General features: G+C 52.5%; 1 protein-coding gene across 1 annotated transcript in view; it reads left to right on the forward strand.

The window, feature by feature from the left end:
- The first annotated feature begins 2,698 nt into the window (after positions 1 to 2,698).
- Positions 2,699 to 12,148, forward strand: part of FAT2 (FAT atypical cadherin 2) — a 78,467-nt gene continuing 69,017 nt past the window's right edge. The window contains exon 1 of the mRNA XM_046667771.1: positions 2,699 to 2,777. The gene's annotated coding sequence lies outside the window, so the exon portion shown is untranslated. The remainder of the gene's footprint in view (positions 2,778 to 12,148) is intronic.

The raw sequence follows: 12,148 nt of genomic DNA on the forward strand, positions 1-12,148 counted from the left end.
GCCAGAGGTCTGTGGGCAGGAGAGACCCAGGGCAGTGCAGCCCAGGGGTTAGGGGTTCAGACAGATTGGGGCTTGAAATGTAGCTTAGTCTAGACCGGTGACCTTGGGCAAGTAATTAAAGCTTTTCTGAGCTTCAGTCTCTTCATCTGAAAAATAGAGAAAGATAACAGCACCTAATCCTTTGTGGTGGTGTTCAGAGAAATGAGATAATCCCTGCAGAGGGCTGAGTTGAGTGCCTGCCACAAAGATTAGCTATTGTTATTATTATTACTTCTCACTCAGGTCAGGGGGGGTCAGGGGGGTGGGGGGAGGTGGCTTATGGGCTATATCAAGATGGATCGGCACAATTGTAGCTGTCCAGGAAGCTGTGAGCTTCTCACAATGAAAAGGTTCCAAGCATGCTTGGGAGACACTGAGGAGTCTGATTTCCCTGCTTCCTGGGGGGCTGGAGGCCAGGAGATGGCCCAGGAAGGTCCTGGGGCCAGCCAGGAGAAGGACCAGCGCCTGAGTCAGGAGCGCAGGGGAACTGGGAGGAGGGGATGAATGTCGGTGGTGTTACGGGATTCTGCAGTCCATCCCAATCCTCATTTGGCCCTTTTCCCCCTAGACTGCAGCAGTCCCTGTACTGGACAGGCTGGAGGCCAGCCTTAGCCTGGATGGGAGCTCGAAGGAAGACAGTCGCCTGCCACTCTGCACATGACTAGTCAAAGGGTTCAGGAGCCCCCCGGCCACCCTCCCTCCAGTTAATGCCTAATCGGCCCAGGCTCAGAGACTTGGGTGGCACTCAGCCGGGCGGATAATTGCTCAGGTCAGTCGTCCCATTGGAGCTGATCACAGCGGCTCCCGTCACGCTGCGAACCCCTTGGCCTCTCAGCCGGGGTAGAGGCGGCTTGTGGGAGGGAGGCCTGGGAGGTTCCTCCTGGTCGGGAGCTCCTCTGGAGGTTTTGGGCGACACACCACAGCAGCCCACTTGACCCCTGTGGTCATCCTCGATGCTGGTGACAGATCCTTGAGGGCGGGGCCCCTATTGGCTACAGCAGCTCCATGAATGAGCATCTCCTAAGGCTGGGAAACAGCTAAGAACCTCATTACTCCTTCATAAGCAACAGAGCCAGAGTCCTGGCTCCCTTCTCCCAGGGTCCAGCCTGAACTAGAAAACCCTGTCTTAGCTGCCGACCCAGACCTCAGTTTTTGTCACATGGCAGAAGAAGCAGATCTGTTCTGAGTGGCCCCAGCCATTGTGAGCCCATCAAACAAATGGGGAAACAGAGATTTGGCAAATTTAAGTCATTTGCCTTGGGTCACATGGCTTATAATAACTGTAATAATAAAGATACGTAGAATTCTTGTTTATTAACCAGGCTCAAGGGTTGCAGCTCAGCTGAACATAAGGTAGACTTGCTAAGAGTCAGAACTGACATCTGGGAGAGGTAATGAGCTCCCTGTAATTAGCAGTGTGCAAGCAAAGACTCACTTATTTCCCAGGGAAGCTGCAGAGGGGTTGCAAGGCCTGGGGTGCTGCGGGTGGGAGGCATTGGATAGGATGGTTGCAGAACTGTTTTTGGCTCTGTGGGGCAGGAACTATTTCATTTACCTCTATGTCCCCGGTGGCCCATACAGTGTCTGGAAAAGGGGAGGTATAGGGCCTCTGCCGTGTGTGCACACATGGAACAAGCAAATGAACGCCTCTATAACCAAAAAGCATAGCAACAGGGAGGAGGGAAGAGAGCTAATTCCTGTCTGACTCTCCTTCCATTAGAACACTCGTTCTCGACACAGGGTGCACATTGGGACCATTTGGAGAGCCAGAGCAGAGAGGCACCCCGTAAAATGCATCAAAACTAAGATGTCTTGCCTCCCGGCTTGTTCCCAGGCAGTATGCTTTGCACTTTACACACGCAGTCTGTGCTGTGAATCTGCACAACCACGTGAAGCAGGGATTCTTGTTAGCCCCATTTCACAGGTGGGGAAGCCAGAGCTTGGAGAGTGAAGTCACTTTGGGAGGAAGTCACAGCTCATAGCAGTAACAAGGAGAAGAATTATCTTATGGGGGCCTTTCCCTTCTAAGTGCCCTCCATCAACCTCTGTCTCATTTAATCCTCATAACAGCCTCGTGAGGTAGGAGTTATTATTGTCCCCATCTTTTCAAAAAAGGAAACTGAGGCTCAGATTAAGTAAGTCACTCAAGGTTACCAAGCTAGTAGGTGGCTGTGCCAGGGGTCTGAACCAGGCCTTGGGGGAGGGATGGTGTGGTTGCTGGTCTCAGACCTGCAGCTTTGGGGAGGAGAGTGGAGAGAACACTGGCCGGAGAGCTAAGCCACCTGGGTCCTTTCCCAGTCCCCTCATGGTCTCTGTGTGACCTCGGGCAAGGACTCTCTGTTTCGGGCCTCAGTTTATCCCTCTGTAAAACCAATCAGGGAGGTGGAAATGGGCCTGATTTCACAGCAACTTCCCAGCCGTCATTTTCCATGACTCCATTCCCCACTGTGCGTTCTGGGCCACAAACCAGTTGGCTTGCTCCCTCCCTCTCCGTGAGACAGCGAGCTGGCAGGAGGGGATGATCCGCCTCAATTCTCCCACCTCCTTTTCCCTCCTCCTCCTCCTGGGCTGGGACACACCTACTCCAACTTTCTCAGCAGCCTGTTTGGAGAGCGCGCGCCTTCCTGCTTCGCGTCTCTGCGCCTGCCTTTCCCCGGAGCTTGTCAGCCCCGAGCGGGTGAAAGGGGCTGAGCCCAGCAGCCCACCCCGGGGCCCCCTCCCCTACCTGAAGGGCACAGGTAAGAACTGCGGGAGGATGGGAAGCTGGGGGCAGGGGGTTGCAAAGTTAATCCATTCTTCTGTCTTGCCCCAGAGCAGGCTGGTCTTAGGGGCTCTTGGAAGGAAGAGAGGGAACCAGGAGATGGCTGGGGCAGGCATGGTGGGGGCAGGACAGGGACACCTGGGCCTTGGATCCCCTTGAATGAAGCCAGAGATGTAACCAGCCCCAGCCTGGGGGCCGGGGATTGGGACCCAGGAATGGACAAGGCGAGGACTTTGATCTCCTGGAGGAGCAAGGTCATGTTTGCACGTGTGTGGAGTTGGACTCTTGTCCTTGGGAGAATGAAATTCCCTGCCTGGGCTTTCTGGGGATGAGGCTTCAGGGAGATGCGAGGACGGTGTCCTCCACGGTTTTAGGAGGCAGTGCTGGGGCCGGGGAACCACGAGGTGCCGGCTTCTTGCGTGAGTCCCCAGGGGCACAGGGACGCTATCACAGACAAAGCCACCTGCGGAGGAGGAGAAGGAAGGAGGGAGGGCCTGAGGGAGATCTGATGGCCTGGCCACCCTGGCTCTCATGTGACACTTTAAAGGCACCCAGGTTAGAACCTCAGCTTTCCTGGCTGTCAAATGGGGGTGCCGTGGAAGGCTGTGAGTCTGAGAGGCACCCGAGGTGCACCGGGGTGGGTGGGGGTGTGGGAGCAGCTCTCTCCCCCTGTCTTGGGGGAAGCAGGAATCCGATGCCTATCTTCAGAGGCAGGAGAGCTGGAGTGGAACGTTGAGCAGGGCCACCAGGCCAGAGTTCAGCCCTCTACTGGGGGAGGGGGTGCTATTTGCCCCAGTGTGGGAGCAGCGGGGCCGTGCCAACCTTTGACAAGGGCTCAGAGAGGCTGCCTCTGTCCCCAGCCGCACTCCTGAGCTGACGGCCTGGGCTCAGGACAGAGGAGGGAGGCAGAGAAGCAGACTCAGGACTCGAGCACTTGTTGTCCGGCAGCTCCTTCTACGGATGGCGGGCAGAGGCTGAGTTACCAGTGCCCCCCACGCAGAACACTGCTAACAGTTATTATTACAGCTGATACTCACCCATGCTTCCTGCGTTCAGGGACTGGGCTGAGTATGCATGGTCATTTGAAAATTTTAAGTTTTCAAAGCAGGCATTTGGAAATGGTGGAACGAGAATTTCATTACTCATGTCCCTGTAACTCACAGGCTGTGTGGCCTAAGACACTTCTATACCTCTCTGGGCCTCTTTCCCAACATATAAAATAAAAGTGGCTAGATTATTGTTAAGATCCATTCTTAATCGACTCACCCCAACGAGCCTGTTGGGTAGGCAGAGCAGGGATGTGTCTGCCGAGGGGCTCGCCATCCCACGGGGCAGAAAGAGGCCAGCTTCAGTTTCCCCCAGGCGCTCTGTGGAGCACAAGTTACACTCCCGGCAGGAAGGTGCTGAGTCCATGTTGGCCAACCTGATGGAGTGAAACAGCAAGGTCTCCTCTGCCATGAGCTCCCCAGGCCTCAGTTTCCTCATCTGTAACATGGAGGAGGAATTAGAGGGAGTGAAGGTCTCCCTGGCACTCCCTTCTGATGCCATGAGTCTTAGCGGCCTCCTTAAGGACTCTGGGAACCAGACCCGGAAGACACAGACGTGCTCCAGCCCGTGTCGGCTGTGCTGGGCTTTCTACAGGGAGAGGCTGCCGGGCTCCCTCCACACCCACCTTCTGGGAGTTGCGCCACCAGCCTCCGCTCCCTGCACACCTTCCCTGGGTACAACTGAACGCACCTTGGCCTGGGAGTTCTCCTTCCAGCTGCCCCATGACAGGCCACAGCACCGGCACTGCCGCTGGCCAGGTGAGGCCAGGTGGGAGAGGACGTGGGGCAGGTGCCAAGCCTTAGAGAAAACTGGTGTGTGCTGGGGGCGACGGGGCTGGGGCAGTCGGGGACCTCCCTGCACCGCCTCGAGGGGCCCTGCCTTTGGGACCCTTCAGTACTACATGGGCCAAGCCTCTCGTGCTTCCTGGGTCCCCAGCACAAGCTGAGCTAGCTTTCTATGACTAACAGTACTGACGCTTACGTTTATAACGGGGTTTAGAGACAGGTTTACAAAGAAAAGTGTGGGTCCAAATCCTGCAGATTATTAGCTGTGTGACCTGGGCCTCAACTTCTCTAACCTCAGTCTCCTCATTTGAAAAAGGGGGCTAATAATAGTCCTTTCCTCAGAGATTGATGTGAGGATTAAATGAGCTAAGGCATGTCGTGCCCGGGACTTATTTATCACGTCCACAGTCATCACTAATAGGCTCCTGTCTGCTTCCCCTGGGGTGTCTTCCTGAGCAAGTCATAACTCTAACTGCAGTATTCCTTATTGTGTATTTTTTGTTTGACGTCGTCTCTCCTACGAAGTGTTGCTCGCTGCTCCGGCCCCCGTGTCCGGCACGGCGCCTGGCGCGTTAAAGCAGCCTTGTGCATCTGTGAGAGAATGGATGGATCTTCGTTTCTAATTCATGGACGAGAACGGTCACTCAGAGGGACTAAGCATTAGCCCAACCCAATCATAGATAAGAGTCGGGAGTCAGAGGGTCCCTAAAGATCATCGAATCAGACAGATGGAGACACCGAGGCCTCACCAGAGAAGGCTGACAACTTGACTGAGGTCACACAGCAAGGGAGTGGGAAACAGGACTGCTGTGCAGATCTTTTCACCTTCCTCCATCTCCCTCTACCTGGCCCTGTTCAGGAGAGGGCCCTTTTTCCTATGTGGGTGCTCAGCCTCGGAGGCCAGGGAATCGTACCCCCCGACGTCTCCTGGAGGCAATTTGGGATCAACAACAAGGTTGATCCCTAGACTGTAAGCTTCCCTTCAGGGGACAGGGGACACAAACCTCATCAATCAGACCCCTTGGCACAACCAGAGGGACCTACAAATAGAATATACGACTACATAGCGGGGGACTTTGGGGAGAAAAAGAAGAAGGTTGGCAAGAGATGTTAGCTCAGGTGCCAATCTCTAAAATAAAAACCAGACCCCTCCCCCAACACCCACCAACACATGCACACGCACGCACAAGCATGCACACGAGCACGCGTCACTTCATCACTATTGCCAGCGAGTCAGCAGGTATCTGTCACTGTACAAATGCAAAGGTCCTCAGGAGCTCCCTGAAGTCTCCCTTCAGGCCTTATTGGACCCATTTTACAGGCGGAACCATAGATTTTGAATGATTTGCCTAAAGTCAGTAGCCGGTTTGTGACGGTGTCCTAGGTTGGTGTGCAGCCGACAGGGAGCCATTTCTGGCATGGGATAGATTTAAACGTCGGAAGGAGAGCTCTGACTTACTGAGCCCCTCGTACGCCTGTCCCCAGGTTAGACCGTTTCACATACGCCTTCTCTGCTACTCCACACCACTGCCCTGCGGGTCAGCTGTCACAATCCTCTACGGCTTCTTTTTGTTGTTGCTATTGCTGTTTTCAGTGTGGAGACGAACAGAGACTCGGTAAAGCTAAGCCACGTCCTCCAGTCACACGGCTTCTGTTCTCTAAACACTTAGTTCAATAGACATTTAATGAGCACTTACGATGTGTCGGGAGCCCAAAGATTCACAGTTGATGGAGGCAGGCCCGTAAGTGCACGGCTTCATACCTTGAGGTGGGCGGTAACATAGAGGAAAACTCGGGCTGGCATGGGGCCCAGAGGAGCCATAATTAGTCCAGTTATGGAGTCAATGAAGGAAGGCTTCTCGGAGGAGCTGGCACTGCACATCAGTTTGAAGACTGAATAAGGCTTAAATGAGGAAAGAAAAGTGGGAAAGGCAATTCAGAAATAGAAAGTAGCATGTGCAAAGGCACAGTGGTTGAAAAAAAAAGGAAAACAGCAGGTGAGGCAGGAAACTCTCAGCTGGATGGGGAACGTTTGGAGAGGTAGGACAGGGCTGGGTCATTGAAGCCCTTGTATATTAGGTCAAGGAGTACGGCTTTTTTAAAAAATGTAATTTACATATAATTTTTTATTAATGGGAAATTATAGAAATACATAAAAGCAGAATGGTATAAAAAAAACCCCATCACCCAGCTTCAACAATTACGTTTCCTCTATACCCCCACCAATGCTTCCCCTATCAGCTTATTCGGAAACAAATCCCAGACATATAATTGCATCTGAAAATGTTTCCATATATATCTTTAAAACATAAGGGCTTCAGAAAATCACCATAGGGGTATGGCTTTTATTTTGTAAAGATTGGAGGACCATGTCAGAGGAGTTTAAATCAAAGCGTGCCTTGGCTAGGTGTCTTTAGCTGTGGGGTGCAGCAGAAATTTAAGGAGGGGTTCGGAGTGGAAGGTTCAGATAGCTCATTGTCTCTTTCTTGGTCAGTCACAGTGCCTGATAGTCCACCATTACCCATTGATTAACAAATTACCTCCTAAAATCCACCTCCTCCTGAGGTGAGGGCTTAAGCATTCTCCAGTTTGAAGCCCGCAGAAGAGAAAAATCCCTGCCCTGCCCCCCTTCCGAGACTTTTTCCGTTCCTGAGACTAGAGCGGCCCCTGCAAGGCGACCTGAGCGGCAGGTAAACGGCAGCTGTCCGTTCCCCGGCAGGAGGCAGGGCGCCCACAATGGAGAATTCTCCAGGTCCCAGTTCCCGTTTGGCTCCGGTGCCACAGCAGTTGGCCTCGGTGCCAGCTGAGCAGGATGGTACATGCCAGCTGTGGGGTAACGTCAGCATGCGGGTGCGTGTTGGCCCACGTGTGATCACGTGTCCCAGCTCAGAGCTGCCGACTGTCCCTTCAGCAGCCCCTTCCCTCTGGGTCCTCCCAGCAAACGCAAGGCTGGGTGGCACAAAATGCATCGTTTAGACACCTAGAAGTTTAGCTGGGGGCCGTGGCACAGCTCGAGACCAGTGTGCACCGAGGTTGGGCGCATGAGCCCTGGAGCTAGGGGGCTCGAGTTCTAGTCCTGGCTTTCCGGCTGTCTGTCTCTGTGACCTTGGACACATCATTTCACCTCTCTGAGGGGTGGAGGGGTGCTTAGTGCTATCTACCTCACAAAGGTTCATCCATGGAAAGCTTTTAGCATAGTAGTCGGAACGTATTAAGAGTTCACTAAACATTAGCTACTGTTATAGCTTTGGGGGCTCCTGAAGTCTTGGGAATTGACTCAGAGAATCATAACATAGAAAATTCAGATCCTAGAATCTTAAACTCTTGGAAGTATATAAATAGTAGAACCCTACTGCATTCCTACTATAACTGTACTCTATGCAAAGATTGCTTGTACAGTGTCTCTGACAAATGGTCAGCCTTTTTTTTCTTTTTGTAAACATTCAAAACCAGAGGGCATCAATTGTAAGTTACAGCTTGACGGATTTTTACAAAGTGAATGTAGACGTGGCTAACCAGCAACTGGAGCGAAAAGCAGACATCACCAGCCCCTCAAGAGCCCTCCGGATGCAGTCAGGACCCCTCAGCCCAGTGCAGCTGTTATCTGGCCAGGCAGGCCCTTCTCAAATACGTCTTGTGGGCTTGGGTACCATTGTTAGGAGAACTTTAATTATTAGAGAGGTTCAGTGAGTTATTTGGAAATTGCTAAATTAAACTTTACATCATTTTGTTTTTACTGTCGTATTTCAGTGGTAGCCTAGTTTAGAGCTGAGCTTCCCAAATGCCTAGGGCTATTTTTTTAAAAATACAGATTTCTCAGCCCCATCCTCAGTCTGCAAAATTAGAATGTGGGGTCTGAGAGTGAGGCCAGGGACTGTGTATTTCTCCAAGCTCCAAGGGAACACCAGGTGAGGTCCAGCTGGATTGGGAACCACTGGACTAGTGGTTCGGCGCTCACACTCAGCTCTGACAGACCAATTGTTCGAATCAATGCTCCATGCTTACTGGCCATTGACCTTAGACAAGGCACTTGGACTTTCTGACTGTCAGGTTTTTCATTTGTAAAATGAGAATTAAATGATACCATCTACTTCTTTTGGTGGTTGAAGGGCTCTGAGTCATCCACAGGGCGAGTTCTCACTAAGTGATAGGTGATACTGGGAAGAGTTCATCTGTGGTGTAGCCAGGTGAGTGGTGAATTTGGCACCTGAAGCCTTGTCTTTGAGTCCTTACTGGGTCGCTTGCTAGCAATATCACCTTGGACAAGTCTTTTGATCCCCATCTCTGGGCCTCAACTTCCCCATCTATAAAATGAAAATACTCCTTGCTCCCCTTGTAGAGTCTTTGAGGGGACCAAACAAGAAAATGGCCCAGAAGACTGCTCTGAGGACAGAAAATTGCTGCATGAAGTAAGCCCAATGAACTGGAACTCAGCTGAACCTGGGAACCCTGTGGAAAGTGGGCTCGCCATTGTCCTTGCGGTTCTGTGGAGGGTGGGTCTGGTGAGGTGGGTGTGGGGAAGGGAACTGCTGAGGCATCGGGTTTCCACAGCCCCGGTGTGCCTTGGCTCAGCTCCCACACTTCGTGGTTTCTGAGCAGTGTCTCCTTCCTGGTTCCAGGGGCAGGAAGAGTCCAAGATCCCATAGCCGTGAAATCTCGCACAATTTGCCATAGTCAGAATCTCTTAGCATTTAAACGTCTTCCCTCTTATTAAAAGTCTTCTTTGAAATCGTTTATTAGCATTTTTAGAAAAGTTTTTAATGAAGTACAATATGCATGTAAAGCCCACCAACCATATGTGTGCAGCTCAAGGAACTTTCCAGAAACTAACCCCTTTCCAGATAAAGAAACAGAATATTACCATCCTTGCAGAGATCCCATTCCTTTTCAGTCACTAACACCCCCTCGCCCCCTCACAAGGGTAACTTTATCCTAATCTAATCCATAGATGAGTTTAGCCTGCTTTTAAACTTTATATAGTTGGAACAGTAGAGTATCTGTATTTGTCTGTGACTGTCTTACCTGGCATTACGTGAGTGGGATTCATCTGCATTGTTGCCTAGAGCAATGTCTCATTTTCTCTGCTGTATACTATTCCATGAGATGGCCATGTCACAATGCACTTATCCGAACGGCTCTAGATGGACATTTGGGTTGTTTCCAACGCGGGGCTGTTATGAACAGCGCCACTCTGAGCATTCTCGGAATGCTTTCGGGAATGTTTTCGGAAGCATATGTACGCACTTCTGTTGTGCATACACCTGAGAGTGGCATGGCTGGGTCACGAGGCGTGTGGATGGAACCTTTTTATTTTCAGTTTCAGTTCTCTTCATTGCAGGTAGAACGTGGCTCACGGCGCTGTCTTTATCTGGGAGACAGACAGACAGACCTGTCCACAGGAAGGTAAACAGTTGCCTCTGGGGTTTGAGATGCTGCTGAACTGAGAGACTTGCAGACTCAGAGACTTCCGGGTGAGAGTCAGGCGCCAATGAGAGCCGTTGCTTTCCCTCTCCTGTCCGCTCTTCTGTTCGTCTTTAGAGATAACCTTGTGTCTGCTTCACCTGATGGCTGATGTTCTCCCCTGAGTGGTCAGTGGGCCACCCACAGGGGAAAACGTGAGCTCTGATCCCACTGTAGTCTCACTAAATCAGACTTCCTGACGATGAGGCTGCGGTTTTTAATACACCGACATTTGAGAATCACTTCTCTAGCCTAAAGTCGTGAAGACTGAGGTCTTTTCCTAACTTCCCCACCCCCTCCTCACTGGGGCCTCGGAGTGGCCACAATTGGGATATCAACTGTGAAAGGAGGCGTAGAGGAACGCAGGATCCTAAAGAAAGAGATTACCTTCTTCAGCGGATTCCAAACACCCATCACAGCAAAGTCACCCCAGGGAACTTGTTAAACGTCTATTCCTGAGCCCCACTCCCAAAGATTTTGATTCAGTAGCTCTAGGGCGGCGCTGGGAATATGTATTTTTAACCCCCAACCCCACCCGGTTAGGGAATTCCCAATGGGGAGACCCGCTGATTCAAGTCAATGGCCAGTGTTGTCCAGCGGCTCTGTGGAGTCTGTGTCTGTGTGGCTGGGTGGAGCACGGAGCTACAGTGGGCAAGAGAAATCTGTGTGGACACAGCCCGGGGGCTCGAATGTGGATCTCGAGGGCTTGGCCTGGAACCCACAAGCAGAGGCTCATTTGCATCTCATTAGTATGTACCTTGATGATCCCAAATTGCCCCTAACCCCTCTCCTGTCTCTGGCCCTGCAGTCAGGTTCGACCAGCTCGACTCCAGGACCAGTGCCTCAGACAGCGGAACTGCCTGTCTTGCCCCACTGCTGGGACCCCGCTTCCTGCTTCCCGAGGCCTGCCCGCCTGCTGGCTTGGTCCTAAGCTGTTCTGCCTGGAGAGGATTGCACTCGGACGGACAGACAGCATGGCTGGGCTGGGCCAGCGGGAGTGGGATCGAGAGGGAGGACTGGAGATAGAGTGTGTGCTGAGAATCTGTGTTCGCCGGCTTAAGAGGACCCGTGATTATAGGATCTCTGTGTGGGGGTGGCATCATACGACCATCCCCTGTCCAGTGCTCTTTCTGACCCTCGGGCAAGGGGAGGTGGGCCAGGGAACTGTTAGACACAGATGAGCTGAGTTTTAATCCTGGCTTGGCCACATACTGGCTGTGTGAACTTGGAAGTTAGGTCACCTCTCTGAGTCTCATTTATCCCATCTGCAAAATGAGGATAATTATAGGGTTGCTGTAAGCAAGTTTGAAAACAATGGTGCATGCCAACTGCTTAGCACAGGGCCTGGCCCACGGCAAATGTTCAAGAAACGGCTGTGACCAGTGCTGTGCCCCTGGAAGCATGTTCTGCTCTCCAAACCTCCCTGCTGTCAGGGCGTCATCTGACGACAGCTCCGGGGAGGGTTAGCTCAGCGAGGCAGGAGAGCAGGGACTGGTCCCGATTCCCTGACGGACTAGTGGAGGCCCCATAAAATGAGGGAGTTTGCTCCGAGTCTCCCTCTGGGCCCCAACTTGGCCCTCCAAAATGGTACTGAGGCCCCATGGCGCTGAAGATGTAGGGGCTCTGGTCCCTGAATCTCCTTCATCCCAGCGGCTGCCGTGAGGGCTCCGTGTGAGGCACTGTGCAGACTGTTTCAGGCCCTTTGTCCTAACTGATCCTCACGACCGCCGGATGATTGCCTTCCCCAGTGTATACCTCGAGAGACCGAGGCTCCGTCAGGTTCTAGGATTTGCTCAAGGCCCTACAGCCAGCAGTGGGCCAAGGCAGGACTCAAATGGAGGCCACCTTTCTCCAAGCCTGAGCCTGTGACCGCCTTGTTATGTGGCCCTGACCGTAGCCTCCCCATCCCCTGGGGGCCTGAGTTAGAGCCAGACCTGGCTGGGAGTGGCCCTGGGTGGCCCACAGTCTCAGGCACAAGGAACAAGGAGAATCTTCCATCTCAGCAGCTTCTCAGAGCCAGCTGAGAGGAATTGGTTCCCGTCACTGTGGCCACAGG

The sequence above is a fragment of the Equus quagga genome, chromosome 7, assembly GCF_021613505.1.
Source record: "Equus quagga isolate Etosha38 chromosome 7, UCLA_HA_Equagga_1.0, whole genome shotgun sequence".
In the NCBI taxonomy this organism is placed as follows: domain Eukaryota; kingdom Metazoa; phylum Chordata; class Mammalia; order Perissodactyla; family Equidae; genus Equus; species Equus quagga.